This window comes from Cetorhinus maximus, chromosome 17 (genome assembly GCF_964194155.1).
Source record: "Cetorhinus maximus chromosome 17, sCetMax3.hap1.1, whole genome shotgun sequence".
In the NCBI taxonomy this organism is placed as follows: domain Eukaryota; kingdom Metazoa; phylum Chordata; class Chondrichthyes; order Lamniformes; family Cetorhinidae; genus Cetorhinus; species Cetorhinus maximus.
Genome location: NC_135895.1, coordinates 16,886,610 through 16,891,396, shown reverse-complemented (window position 1 = coordinate 16,891,396; position 4,787 = coordinate 16,886,610). Strand labels below are relative to the sequence as shown.

Here is a 4,787-nt window from a genome sequence, read left to right as displayed (position 1 = left end):
GTGAATCCAATAAACTTATTGTCAGGATCGATTGCTCTCTACAACCCCATGCCTTTAGAGATGGTGCGTGTGTGCTTGATTCAAAGTAAAATGGAATAACACACAGGCTCAGCTCTCTTCTATATTGCCAGCAACAAGGAAACTCCTTCAGGAACATTCTTGTTGACATTGGTTTTTCTGACTATCATTCAGCATTGAGTTGTTCGTGCAGAGAGCCAGCATGGACACAATGGGCCGAATGCTCTCCTTCCATGCTATAACCATTCTATGATTTTATGACGCTATCATTCTACATGTCATATATGGAGGTAATGAAAATTGCTATTACCCCTGAAGACAAATGTAGGACTTTGCCACATCCTGCGCTATTAACTGGTATGGGCAGGAAAGACCCTTGCCTTACCAACCCAGGTAACACTGGGGAGAATTTTCAGACTCCCTGCCTGATGGGTAGTGCCCAGAAAATGGCAGGCAATGAGCTACCATCCCGCTGCTGCCATGGCGATGTTCCCCGGGGCTAGGATGAAGAGGGTGCCAAACGTGAGTTGCTCTTCCTTTTTTTTGGTGCCTGGAGGATCAAAAGTGGCTCTCCGGGTTCCACAAAATCAGCCACTCGGTTACCTCCCTTCAGTGATTGAGGTGGAGTGGGGGATGTGTGATTTCCTCCTTTATTATTTACCTGTCTTCAACCCAAAGACCACCAATACTCTGGAAACCTTTTCGCTGAGAGGCCGAGTCTGTGATCATGCGTAAATGCCGTGGTCTTCGTACAGCCAGAAAGTTGCGTAATCTTCGGCGAGATCAGAAATGGCACGATAAGCAATACAAGAAGGCCCACTTGGGGACAGCCCTGAAGGCCAACCCATTTGGTGGTGCCTCTCATTCCAAAGGAATAGTCTTGGAAAAAGTTGGTGTTGAGGCTAAGCAGCCCAATTCTGTTATCGGTAAGCGTGTTCGAGTCCAGCTTATTAAGAACGGCAAGAAAATCACAGCTTTTGTTCCAAATGATGGTTGTTTGAATTTCATTGAGGAAAATGATGAAGTTGTAGTCGCTGGTTTTGGTCGTAAGGGCCATGCTGTTGGTGATAATCCTGGTGTCCGTTTCAAGGTGGTGAAAGTAGCCAATGTATCTCTTTTGGCCCTGTACAAAGGCAAGAAGGAGAGACCAAGATCTTAAACTTTTCAGTATATTAACAAAGATGGAAAATAAAACATTTAAACAGATGTTTGACAAAGCTAAAAAAAAATACTCTGGAAACCTAGAGTTGGCAGGCTGTCCAGCATCATCGCCCTCAGTCGACAGCCCGTTGGCCCTACACCTATACTAGTGAGGCCTGGCCCTCCAGGTTGGTCTTCACACTGAGACGATGCTCAATCTCTGGTGCATTCTACTGGCCGGCTGCCTGAAACCTGCTCGGGGGTGGGGGGGTAATCCCCAGCCCTCAGTCGTGTCGGGGCTTTCCGGCAGGTGAATTTTCAGGCAGGTTGAGTGGGACAAAGAACGACTGATGTCCTATCCGATCTGTCAGGTGGGCTGTATGATCGGCTGAAGCTGCTGTGGGCATGGATTATTGGATCATTAAGGAAAAAAAGAGGTTTAATCCTGAGAGATTGCAGCTCCATCACTGCCCACCCTTGATCAGGGGATGAAAAGAGCGGAACTATTATGTTACAAAGTCACTTTAGCACAAACATCATAGCGTAAATGGACTATTCCCCAATGAAACCCCGGGTCATAAGCCTCGGTTTCTTAACTGTCCTGCAGCACATTTGCACTTTTTCAATGATCACATTTGCCTCCATACAGTTTAGCTTTCCGTTTCATTTTTTTTTCTTTTCTGTCTCACCCTCTTTCTGTTTTAACCCATCTGGAATTGTATTGATTTTTATTACTGGAGTTCTAAAGGACACAGCATCTATTAGGCTGCACACACTCCAAGGCTCTTGGTCAGCTGGATTGGCAGACAGAGATGCGACTTAGCAATTGCAGCTCGGTGCTGAAACAGGTCTACTTGGGGAAGACGCTAAGTTACCTCATGCTATGTGATGTCCTCAGTTCCTTAACCGTCTTCATTTGTTTTTTGCCATCAGCCAGATTGTGCTGTTTTGTGCGCTGCTGCTCTCTGCTCCTTGCTTCAGGGTCCTCGCTAATAGCAGAGCTGGAGCCCAGGGGTAAAGACGAGAGGTCAGCATTGTGAGTGCGTGGACACATTACTGAAATTCATCTGGCCTTGTGAAAACGTGAATATTTTCACAGTGGAGAGTTTTTTTTTTCCTGATAAACAGGTAAGTGTCTTTAGTTCCCGATTTCAGGTAGGAGGAAGAACAATTGTGTGACAACATGGAGCCCAGCAGCTTTAGTATGACTTTAATGAGCTGAGGAATCAGATGCGATAATAAAATGATTTCAGCTGGACTGATGACTGCGCTCCAGCTTCCACAGGAGTGTTCCCGCACTCCAGAGCACCCCAGTTAGTGACGTTCAAACAGCTATTGCTTTCAATATCCCTTGTTTGCCTTGCATAGTCCAGAAGTGGACTATAAACCCCAAATAGAGAGAAGGAGTTACAGAAGCAAATCTGTGACTAAATTTTAGAAAATGTGAAAATATTTGACAAATAGGGGCCTTCATTTACTAATGCACAGACAGGCGAAAAATGCGTGTGTGGGAGTGAGGTATTGTGTGTGTGTGTGTGGGAGTGAGATAGTGAGTGAGTGTGTGTGGGAGTGAGATAGTGAGTGTGTATGTGGGAGTGAAAAAAGTGTGTGTGTGTGTGTGAGGGAGTGAGATAGTGAGTGTGTGAGGGAGTGAGATAGTGAGTGTGTGTGTGGGAGTGAGAGAGTGAGTGTGTGTGTGGGAGTGAGAGAGTGAGTGTGTGTATGGGAGTGGGATAGTGAGTGTGTGTGTGGGAGTGAGAGAGTGAGTGTGTGTATGGGAGTGAGATAGTGAGTGTGTGTGTGGGAGTGAGAGAGTGAGTGTGTGTGTGGGAGTGAGAGAGTGAGTGTGTGTGTGGGAGTGAGGGAGTGAGTGTGTGTGTGTGGGAGTGAGATAGTGAGTGTGTGTATGGGAGTGGGATAGTGAGTGTTTGTATGGGGGTGAGAGAGTGAGTGTGTGTGGGAGTGAGAGAGTGATTGTGCGTGGGAGTGAGAGAGTGAGTGTGTGTGGAATGAGAGAGTGAGTGTGTGTATGGGAGTGGGATAGTGAGTGTGTATGGGAGTGAGATAGTGAGTGTGTGTATGGGAGTGAGAGAGTGAGTGTGTATGGGAGTGAGATAGTGAGTGTTTGTATGGGAGTGAGAGAGTGAGTGTGTGTGGGAGTGAGAGAGTGATTGTGTGTGGGAGTGAGAGAGTGATTGTGTGTGGGAGTGAGAGAGTGAGTGTGTGTGGAATGAGAGAGTGAGTGTGTGTATGGGAGTGGGATAGTGAGTGTGTGTGGGAGTGAGAGAGTGAGTGTGTGTGGAATGAGAGAGTGAGTGTGTGTATGGGAGTGGGATAGTGAGTGTGTATGGGAGTGAGATAGTGAGTGTGTGTATGGGAGTGGGATAGTGAGTGTTTGTATGGGAGTGAGAGAGTGAGTGTGTGTGGGAGTGAGAGAGTGATTGTGTGTGGGAGTGAGAGAGTGAGTGTGTGTGGAATGAGAGAGTGAGTGTGCGTATGGGAGTGGGATAGTGAGTGTGTATGGGAGTGGGATAGTGAGTGTGTGTATGGGAGTGGGATAGTGAGTGTGTGTGTGGGAGTGAGATAGTGAGTGGGTGTGTGGGAGTGGGATAGTCAGTGTGTGTGTGGGAGTGAGATAGTGAGTGTGTGTGTGGGAGTGGGATAGTGAGTGTGTGTGTGGGAGTGAGATAGTGAGTGTGTGTGTGGGAGTGAGATAGTGAGTGTGTGTGTGGGAGTGAGAGAGTGAGTGTGTATGGGAGTGGGATAGTGAGTGAGTGTGTGTGGGAGTGGGATAGTGAGTGAGTGTGTGTGGGAGTGAGATAGTGAGTGTGTGTGGGAGTGGGATAGTGAGTGAGTGTGTGTGGGAGTGGGATAGTGAGTGAGGGTGTGTGGGAGTGAGATAGTGAGTGAGTGTGTGTGGGAGTGGGATAGTGAGTGAGTGTGTGTGGGAGTGAGATAGTGAGTGTATGTGTGGGAGTGAGAGAGTGAGTGTGTATGGGAGTGAGATAGTGAGTGTGTGTGTGGGAGTGAGAGAGTGAGTGTGTGTGTGGGAGTGAGAGAGTGAGTGTGTGTGGGAGTGGATAGTGAGTGAGTGTGTGTGGGAGTGGGATAGTGAGTGAGTGTGTGTGAGAGTGAGATAGTGAGTATTTGTGGGAGTGGGATAGTGAGTGTGTGTGGGAGTGAGAGAGTAAGTGTGTGTATGGGAGTGAGATAGTGAGTGTGTGTGGGAGTGAGATAGTGTGATTGTGTGTGGTGAGGTGGGAGTGGGATAGTGAGTGTGTGTGTGGGAGTGGGCTAGTGAGTGTGTGTGTGGGGAGTGAGAGAGTGAGTGTGTGTATGGGAGTGGGATAGTGAGTGTGTGTGTGGGAGTGAGAGATTGAGTGTGTGTGTGGGAGTGAGATAGTGTGAGTGTGTGTGGGAGTGAGAGATTAAGTGTGTGTGTGGGAGTGAGAGAGTGAGTGTGTGTGGGAGTGGGATAGTGAGTGCGTGTGGGAGTGAGATAGTGTGATTGTGTGTGGGAGTGAGAGAGTGAGTGTGTGTGGGAGTGACATAGTGAGTGTGTGTGGGAGTGAGAGAGGTGATTGTGTGGTGGGGTGAGAGGATGTGAGTGTGTGCTGGGACGTGGTGAT

General features: G+C 48.0%; 1 pseudogene; it reads left to right on the top strand.

Moving 5' to 3' along the window:
- The first annotated feature begins 720 nt into the window (after positions 1-720).
- LOC144692724 (small ribosomal subunit protein uS12 pseudogene) lies at positions 721-1,220 on the top strand (annotated as a pseudogene).
- The last annotated feature ends 3,567 nt before the right edge of the window (positions 1,221-4,787 follow it).